The sequence below is a fragment of the Tachypleus tridentatus genome, chromosome 3 (genome assembly GCF_004210375.1).
Source record: "Tachypleus tridentatus isolate NWPU-2018 chromosome 3, ASM421037v1, whole genome shotgun sequence".
NCBI classification, from domain to species: Eukaryota; Metazoa; Arthropoda; class Merostomata; order Xiphosura; family Limulidae; genus Tachypleus; species Tachypleus tridentatus.
The window spans coordinates 36947260-36957943 of record NC_134827.1 but is presented as its reverse complement, the minus strand read 5'-3'; the positions used below and the strand labels follow the sequence as shown (position 1 = coordinate 36957943).

Here is a 10684-nt window from a genome sequence, read left to right as displayed (position 1 = left end):
CATCTGTGTTAGCCCTCGAGTAGCTTTGTGCGAAATTCAAAAACAAACCACCTGCAACGCCCCCTACAGTTCCGTATTCATTTATATTCTCGTCCCTAATACGTGTCCGTCAATGGTCACATTCAAACTCTCTCTTTCTTGACCTGAAGATGACCTAGGAATGTCGAAACGTTGTTCTCTCCTTATGAACAAAAGTGTTACTACCCATACCAGCCGTTCTGAGATACATTTTTATTTCAAGTAGATTACTCGTCATCAAGAAAAATATTAAAAATTAGTTAGATTCAATAATTATAATTATATAATAAATTTGATACACAATGATGTTCAATTAACTCTTGGTCCCGGCATGGCCAGGTGGATAAGGCACTCGATTCGTAAAAAGGCAATTAGTCATCACCACCCATCGCTAACTCTTTTATCAACGAAGAGTGGGATTGACCGTCACATTATAACGTCCCCACAGCTGGAAAAGCGAGCATATTTGGTGTGACGGGTGTTCGAAACTGCAACCCTCAGATTACGAGTTGAGTGTCTTATCTATCTGGCCATGCCGGCCCATACAACCAAGAAACCTGAAAATTTGTTTTAAAATATCGTTTCTATTATTTTTCCACCTTATAAGTCGCACTTTTATATTAATATTACATATTTCCAGTCGAAAGAGAAGAATTTATGCACGCCATCTTTGCAACCGTCAATATGTGTAAACCAATGAAGCACAGCATTTATTTTTCCAATAAACTAAAATGTTTGAAATATTTCGATCTTTAATTTTTGCTTTGCTCTCAGGTTTTTGATTGAATTTTTTCTTTAGAACAAAAATATAGAGGTCGTTATTTTAAATATTTAATTATAGTATCATGAGATAAGAGGTAATTCTTATACATAAAACCCTTTGGAATGTTTATGTGCGCTGTTTAAATGAATTACTTCGCTACATTCTTCTGGCTGAATATTACGTTTTCATAACTTAAAACATCGTCGAACGTTTATAGAATAGTAAGTTTTCTCTTAAATTATCCAGCGACTGTTTAATCGATTAGAAACGTATACAAGATACAATGTTCCAGGCTCTGATAGATCAGGACTTTTGCTTACAATATTCTTTAGTTGACATTCCTTTAATAAATAAGAGTTCTTGAGTCCCAATTTTTAATAAAACGTTTTATTGAAGAATAAACTTTTCTAGGATATGTTTATATATATATATATATTATCAAACACACCATACATGGAAATACATTCGTTTTATACATTCTTTATATAACATGTTTTAGGCCTATTCTTTACGTTATCGAGTAACTTCTTTCAACACGTTTCGTCAGTGTGCTTAAATAGGGTTAGCAAAAGTTAATATTTGTCAACGTTCAGGATTTTAGTTCATCGAATCAAAGAAATTAGGTACTTCGTCATTCAGAATTCTTTCTCTTTCTTCACTCAAATTACACATTTCATAAACATTTCATGAAGTCTCTCAGTTAATGTTTGTTTTGAGGATGAAGCAACAGAGGTCAGATTTCAGAAGAACGAGGAAAGTAAACAAATATAAATGTCATATCGTTTTTTTTCGTTTTTTTCCTAAATCTTTTAACCCAGCTAATTTAAGAAAGATAGACCTTCGAATAATTTTTAATATTAACTTTTAATTACAAAATAGGAATCAGAAAGTGTCAAGAGTATGATAAAAAAAATTAAGTGATAGATATCTACTAAACAATATTATTTTGTATCTATAATCCTCACAAAACCAACATAGGTTAGGCAACAACAATAAATAACTAAACTCTAATATACAGAACCTGGCCTTGAAAATAGTAACGCGTCACAAATTCTACAATGGGTCTGATATAGTCTTAATGAAACCCCTAAAAGAAATTTGAAGAATCAACAGAAAAGACGTGCTCGTTGAATTGCAACAAAAACAAAACCTTTGCAATTTTTTTGTTTCATTATCGAAGTTAACGATATTATTAAAAAAAGCTATTCTACTTTTCTCATTGAAGTAATTTTATAGAACTAAAAATATTCAGTCAATCTTACCATCCACAGAAACACGTTGTACTTAACTTCTCCTATCACAAGAGATGCAGAGTTACAACAAACGAGTTTTGGTGGGTGCTAATCCACAAATTATCAAACAAAAATTCAAAAGATTCATAATTATTAAGATAATATGTAAGCTAGTAATTTTCTGGTTAAAAGTCTGACTTTAACATTGTTTCTTAAAATATTATTTATGTAGATTTTCTAACAACAAAGATATCTGAAGTTTAAAAGGATTCATACTGGATTAGAGTTGGAAACGCATTTAAAATAGATTTATAATTATTTAAAAAAGCAACAAGTGGGTATGCAAAATTAAGAAACCAACCAATTAAAGTGTTCCGTTTTCCATCATTTGTTTATTTTTATTTGATCTATTGAACAAAATATTTTAAAGTACCTATTTACTTTAGAGGCTGTGTAATTCATATTCATCATTGTGTTTTCCATAATTTAAACTTATGATGTTTCAATGTTTTTACTTTTCTCTAAGCTGCTCGGAAAAGAAAAATGCCGCGAAGTTTTCATTATATGAATATATCCTTAACAGGACCGCGTTATGATTGTCTCGAATTAAAAAAAAAAAAGCATTATTTTCTCAATTCAAAAAACCCTTGTTTTGTCATATATAGATACGAGTATATAACATTTGTTGTATTAGAAATGTCCTTTTCATCTTTCTCGTGACAACTATTTCATTAAATTAAAAATTACAACATCCAATGAGTATTCTATACTCAATATTGTATTTAATATTGGGAAAATACTAGCCTAAAAGGTCAACGTTAAAATAACGTACAATCTGTTTTATCACTTTTAAACTCCAAGGTTTATCATTTATATGATCAGTTGTTACTTTGGTATTTATTAACTTCTCTTGAAAACAGATTACACATATATGATTGAGAATGGAAATAAAACAACAACCAATTATAGCCCACTCCTCTTAGGGATATTCCTTTATGGAAATTTCGTAGGATGATTCTCCTTCAAGTTTCGACAACAGGGAGCGCTTCTATTATAAAGCAGTTGACATGTACGAGAGGATTAGTGAATATCATTAAAAGTTTTTCTCAAAAATCCTCACAATCTAAAAAGAACTAAACAGAAATCACATAATATCCGTTATTGCAATTTCGTGTGATATATTTCCCAATGTTATTTACATATTTTAGAAATATAAATATATCAAAACATTAACACATACATATACACGCTGAAAAGCAAAGTATACAGAAAATAATAATAAATTAGTAAATCAAAAAATAAGTTATTATAAACGCCACCTTGTTTTGTGAGGTGCACTCTACTGACGTGACTGGTCGTGAAAATACGATCGTGGTAATAACAGATTGGTTGTAATGTTACGCTATGGTAACAATAAGATGCTTGTAATTTTACATGGTGAATTTGAATCGGAAAGCCCAAACAGTTATTCTATAACAGTGAAAAATAAGAATTGTCCGAGCCCGGCATGGCCAGGTGGGTTAAGGCGTTCGACTCGTCATCTGAGGGTCGCGGGTTCGAATCCTCGTAGCACCAAACATGCTCGCTCTTTCAGCCGAAGGGGGGCGTTATAGTGTTACGGTCAATCCCACTATTCGTTTGTAAGAGAGTAGCCCCAAGAGTTGGCGGTGGGTGGTGATGACAAGCTGCTTTCTCTCTTGTCTTACACTGCTAAATTAGGGACGGCTAGCACAGGTAGCTCTCGTGTAGCTTTGCGCCACATTGAAAAACAAAGAAATAAAGAAGAGTTGTCCGATAGGTTTAAGTAATTACAACAAAGGAAAAAAATGATGGCCCAAATTTGTACAACAACTTGTAAAAAAATGATAAATACAAACCGATATATTCAATATTCAGTCACAAATTTTTCATCGAAATTTTTCCAAAATTATTTTCTTATTGTTAATATTTTGAATAATATTCCAAACATTTATTGCTAGATTTTCAAAAAAATGATTACATTTCATGAACTTTTGGAACAGTTGAGATACAGCCAATATTAAGGGTAAAATAAAGGCTTAGCAATTTTACGTGAAAAACGCAGACATTATCATTTGTTTAACACCAGATGCCGTTTACAACTTTTTTTTTTAAAGATTGACGTATGAGACGAAAACCTATACCTGCAGTTCGAAACAACGTCTCAAACCGAGTTCAGTGAAGAGCGACAGCCGATTACAAAACTATGTAATGTTCTTGTAATTATATATTCTGAATTTCTAAAGTACAACTTAAACAGTTCAACGATAACATATTATAGTATGGTATCAGAAATGCTTCTATACCCATCTTTAGACTTTCTGTGTAAATTGTTTAAGTTGTTTTAGTGGATGTAATCAACACTGAAGCTGGATATCTGTCAGATAGAGGACCGTTTTTGTTTGTAACCGTCTAGTGGGTACACACTATTAGCATCTGCATCAACACTAATTGAACTGAAAATGTCTTCCCTCGTGTCCGAATCACCAAACACTTGCAACGGGAACAAAGGAAGATGTTTACCGTTGCTAGGAGGTCGTAAAGAGTGCCTACGTCTCGGTGTCCGCCTGCGTGAGTAGCAAGTGCACGAGCAAACAGAAGTAATGTCGTCAGAATCGGAAGTCCCTGGTCCACGGCCAGAAATAATACTACCATTTGCAGTTATAACATCTCCTTCTAAGCGCACGGCTTCCTGGGCTGCCGTTTGAGCCTCGGCTTCGTCTCTACGCTCGTCCTCAGTGTTCATGGTGAGGAATCGCAACACGAGAAGATTCATTGCAGCCGACACAACCGACAGGCCGAAAAGAATAAACACTAAACTAAAGGCCACGTACTCGGGTTTACTCTGGAGTGCACTTTCTTTTTGTAGAGCTACGTAATCTCCAAAACCTATCGTCGTCAACGTGATGAAACAATAGTAGAAGGCATCGAAATAATTCCAGTGTTCGTAGCGAGAAAAGGCGGCTGCCCCCGTGGTCATCACTAACGTAGAGAGGATGGACACGAGACAGATGAGATTGGTCTCTGTGACTTCCGTGTTCTTCATCTTGAGGCACCGTTTTGCATTCTCCAGAAGGTAGGCCACGAAGGTGTTGAGTCTTTCACCAATACTCTGAAACATAACTAAGCCTAACGGGATTCCCGCTAGGGCGTAGAACATGCAGAACGTTTTCCTCCCACGTAGCTGGTGTTGAGTGCCCGTATCCTGTGGATAAAAGTAGGGGAAAATATCACTGAAAGTTGAAGGTCGATCACTAATTTTATTGTTAATAACATTTTATGATACATTACTGAAAACAATCGTACAAAACCTGAACTTGGCCTTGAACTTGTAACGTTTAATGATTCATTATAATAACGTCGTCATTCAAATGGATATAATTATGTATCTCCTTTCCTATTTTAAGTGTTGTAACGTGTTCTTTGTTCTGTGATGTAACACTCGTGTACGGAGAAGTTTCTTTAGAAGTCACTTCCGATTCGACCACATCATTAACGTTAAAACAACTACTTAACGATATGTCATGTGAATCGAAGAATGTACAACTGTTGTAAATAAAAAACAAGTTACAATTATGTTGACACACTGGAAACTAATATAGTAAATTAAATGTAGCACGCTTTGTTTGTGCTAGCCGTCCCAAACTTAGAAGTCATATACTAGCAGCTAGTCAACACTACTGACTTTTGGGGTACTCTTTTCACCAACGAATAGGACCCAGCATGTCCAGGTAGTTAAGGCGATCGACTCGAAATCTGAGGATCGTGGGTTCGAATCCCCATCACACCAGACATGCTCGCTATTCAGCCGTGGGGACGTTATAAGTTTCGGTCAATCCCACTATTCGTTGGTAAAAGAGTAGCCCAAGAGTTGGCGGTGGGTGGTGATAACTACCTTCCCTCTAGTCGTATACTGCTAAATTAGACAGCTAGCGCAGATAGTCCTGGTGTAGCTTTGTGCGAAATTAAAAAAACAACAACAAACGAATAGCGGGCATGACCATGAGAATATAGCATATGCACGGCTGAAGGGACGAGTATGTTCGGTAATGGGATTCGAACCCATGACCCACAGATTGCTCTAACCACCAGGTCGTGCCAGCCAAATGTAGGACACAGTAGAGATGACGACTGTTCCTATTTCATAATGATAACTCAGGTTATGTATCAAACTTATTTCAGGTAAGCACATGTTACTGTGTATGAAAACAGTGACGCCAAAGCACTCTGTTTCATGGGACTCTACTAATTATAACCGTGAAATTAATGTTTATTTCCACAGTGTTCCAACAAATCTTGAAAAATGCAACCGTCGTGTCATTGCATGCAAAATAATCGACGAAAATGGTACAAAATGAACATTAGGGAGACGTAACTTTTAGTGTGTGTATGTGTGGTGTATATTTTGTCTTTTAATTAAAATATCTAATACTTTATCATAGCTACATATGTTGTTTGTTACAAAATGATAGCAGAGAAAAACGTGACTTCCCAGTAAACAAAAATGGTACACTTGTTACCGCGTTAAACTTGTAATAGTGTTGGTTTCTTGTTGCCAATCAAACCGTGAAACTTTTTAAAACAGGTATAATTTAACAGCTAACAATGTACGATAGAAATACATTTCTCATATCACATACGGAAAAAGCATTCAAGTGATACTCTAATTTTTGACTGAAAAAAGTCTTTAAGATATTTAAAAGATAAAATAATATTAAATTAAAATTAAGTAAGATAAAAGAAAAATTTCCATTTACGCTACCAGGGGTAAAGTGCGTTTGTCTGTCTTTTGGAACAGGTTTTAGCACTGCAACATGAAGGTGTTATAATAAGAAGGTGTGAAAGGTCATAGTTTTGGTTAAAATTACGTGATACTATCATATAGTGTGACCAGTGTATACATTCTGATACAATTCATAGATTTTTCTGTACGTAACCGACTCTGATATACGAAGAAAAGGTCACTTAATATATTGATCATTAGGCCTAACAATTGAGAGTACAGCAATCGATGTGAGATTGCTCAACGGAAATGGTTGAATGTAGGACGTCAAAAATTAGTTTTGTCTTCGTCAACAGGTAAGTTGTGATTTAGGAAAATATCATGCAATTGTGAGATATTAGTGTAGGTAACAGTAGGCCAGTAATAACGACATCATGAATTATAGGTTCAATTCCTGCGCTCACCTAATCACATTTAAAATGTTTTATAGTTGTTTTAAAAGTTGCATTTCGTTAGCATATAACTGATTACTTGGTGTGATATCACACAAATGTTAGGAAAGTTAAGCAAAAAATAATAATAAAAAACAATTGGAATCATTAAAAGTCAAGAAGAGGATAATACACCCTCAAGTTGTGATAATAAAATTATTATTTTTCTTTGGAATGAGTAGAAAATTCTAAAAAAAAAGGAAAAAAGCATATATTGTTTATAGACAAAACTCGAACATTGCAATACCCAAATGAAAATTTGGACACTCAAAATGTTTTTATTTATAAATGAGTAGATGAACTTTAGAAAATAAAAAAAATATATTGAATTTTATTAATTTAATATATTAATGTGGCTTAAATATTCATTTGTCAAAAAAAAAAGAGTTAAATGTTAGAGGAACTGTTTCTTGGTTTATCTTAAACTTTGGTACATGAAAATGTATCATACATACTAGGTGGTACAAAAACTTGTAGGCTCGGTATGGCCAGGTGGTTGAGGCACTCGAGTCGTAATCCGAGGGTTGCGGGTTCGAATACCCGTCACACCAAACATGCTCGCCCTTTCAGCCGTGGGGCGTTATTATTACGTTACGGTCAATCCCACTATTCGTTGGTAAAAGAGTAGTCTAAAAGTTGGCGGAGGGCGGTGATGACTAGCTGTATTCCCTTTAGTCTTAGACTGCTAAATTAGGGACATATAGCGCAAATAGCCCTCGTGTAGCTTTGCGCGAAATTCAAAACAAATCATTAAGCCTGTAACTGCTTGACAATGGCGTTTGGTTTTCTCCATACCATTTGTTTCACTTTACTAAAACTACGGATGTTTGGTGGTGAATAGAAGTATTGAACTGTGTTTTACTTTGTCACATTTTATAAATCGTTATGTAAAATTAATAGACTACAATACCCCAAAATACCTTCACAAACAAGAGATTAAAAACACGACTACTTGTGGCATAGTCTGTCACCCTCATTCTTGTGTTTTCCGTTAACCTCTAACCCAGACAGTGGTTGATATTTATTCAAGTAAATAATGAATATGTTAAATTTAATTGGTCGAGTTTAAAATTTTTAATACATGTATAACAGAGTGCGCAACTATTCATTTGTTTATACTGGATGTCACTTCATATCCGTGTTTGTTTCCACCTCAGTCGTTAGGTGAGTAATTAAAGTAGGGTACAGCGCAATCTAGCGTGTTAAAATCCCTATATTTTGTTTGGCAACTGTGCTACAAGATATTCGATATTATTTGTGTTTGTTTTTCTTCTAGCAAAGCCACATCAGGCTATCTGCTGAGCCCACCGAGTGGAATCGAACCCATAATTTTTGCGTTGTAAATCCGTAGACTTACCGCTGTACTAGCGGGAAACATTCGATATTATAAAAAAAAAAAAAATTGTAGAAGCAGATATACCAGTAGACAGTAGATAAAATTATAGAACGTTTTGCAGGGAATTCAACAGGAAAAGCATATACTCTGTGAGATATTCAAAGGAGTGTTAGTGAATCGTATCTGGAACTGTAGGCACAAAGTGAGCATTATGAATGGTTATGTCTATATGACTTCTTTTGTAACGTTCGAATATTGATTACTCAGAGCACAAGGAAAGCGTCCACGTTAGGTTTTTTTAAATGCTAAATAACTTGTTTCAGTTCCGGGATTAGTTTGTTTAGAATTTCGTACAAAGCTACTCGAAGACTATCCGCGCTATCTGACCCTAATTTAGCAGTATAAGAGTAGAGGGAAGGCAGCTAGTCATCATCACCCACCGCCAACTCTTGGGCTACTCTTTTACCAACGAATAGTGGGATTGACCGTACGTAATAATAACGCCCCCACGACTGAAAGGGCGAGCGTGTTTGGTGTGACGGGTATTCGAAACTGCGAGCCTCGGATTACGAGTCAAGTGCTTTAACCACCTGGCCATGTCGGGCCCCTAAGAAATGGCAAGGTAATAGAAAGTGAGAAAAATTAATACAAAGATAACCTCTCACCTACTGTACAATAACCAGCACAGATTTTAAAACCAAATACAACGTTTCTTTGCACGATAATGTAACTATCAAATGATCTTAACTCCTGTTCAGAACAATATTCATTTAACGTAACGAGAGAAAAAAAAATATTCGAGTAAGGTGACGTCATCATTATCAGAAAAGCCTAGACAACAATGTAATTGCAAAAACAACGTATGACTCGTATAGATTTACGTAACAAAATTTCTCACAACTAACACTTTTAAACAATTGATTAAATTAAATTAAATATTATGTCACAAAATAAAGTAATAACACGTACACTAAATAGTTTTGTGTATCCAACTTGTTTTTTACAGATAAGCTGTCAGTCCACTGTTTATTTTTTCAAATAATTTTAAGTGCTTTCTTGTTTTTCCTTGGTATTCGGATCATGTTTTGGGCCAGCAGGGTTAGGCCCAGCGCTGACCTCTTCCTCTGTTTCGGGAATTATTTGGTTTGCACTGTTACTGAATCCATTACTCACAGTATGTTACATTCTATCCACAGTTTTAATTATTATATCCTTTCTTGAACCGTGTCTAGTTCATGGGGTAATATTAACTTCTATATTGTTTCATTAGCTTCTGGCCAGGTGGTTAAGGCACTTGACTCGTAATCTGAGGTCGCGGATTGGAATTGCCGTCACTCCAAAATGCGTTATAATTTCGATCAATCCCACTATTCGTTGGTAAAACAGTAGCCCAAGAGTTGGCGGTGGGTGATGATGACTAGCTGCCGTCCCTCTAGTCTTACACTGCAAAATTAGGGACGGCTAGCGCAGATAGCTCTCGTGTAGCTTTGCGAGAAGTTCAATTCAAACAAACAAACGATCATTGGCTTCACTTAAGCATGATGGAATTCCAGTGTTCGTCACACTACAGTTTCACTCAGCACTCGCACACTCACATACTCTTATCTTTACATACAAAACAATTTTTAAAACAAAGCTACATTTGTGTCTATGATTCAGTTGGTCCAACACTGTTTGGCCTGTAAGTTTCTTATTTATGTTGTCTAGAGGTGAGAGGTACTTAGGGTTTGATTCATCACTCTAGTTTACTCATCGGTTCATTCTTATTAACATTCTTATAGTATTGGAGCGAGTTATGTTTCGTCTTTACTTCAAATACAGCACTTGAGGATGCCGAAGATGACGTCATGCGCTCGTCAACATTTGTCGTGATGTTCCATGGTTTGAGTAAAGGTAAGAGTTGGCAGCTGTACCGACCGAGTACATTACGTGACTGGTAATGTTTGATTGTGAAAATGGAACTCAAATTAGATAAAATTTTTTGTTTGAATTTCATGCAAACCTACACGTGAGCTATCTGCGTAAGCTCTCCCTGATTTAGCAGTGTAAGACTAGACGGAAAACAGTTAGTCATCACCACCGACCGTCAACTCTTAGGTTACT

At 35.4% G+C, this 10684-nt stretch overlaps 1 pseudogene across 1 annotated transcript in view; it reads right to left on the bottom strand.

The window, feature by feature from the left end:
* Window positions 1-3953: 3953 nt before the first annotated feature.
* LOC143246702 (two pore potassium channel protein sup-9-like) overlaps window positions 3954-10684 on the bottom strand; it is a 49191-nt pseudogene continuing 42460 nt past the window's right edge. The window contains exon 3 of the transcript XR_013026100.1: window positions 3954-5236. The product of XR_013026100.1 is annotated as a two pore potassium channel protein sup-9-like (transcript). The remainder of the gene's footprint in view (window positions 5237-10684) is intronic.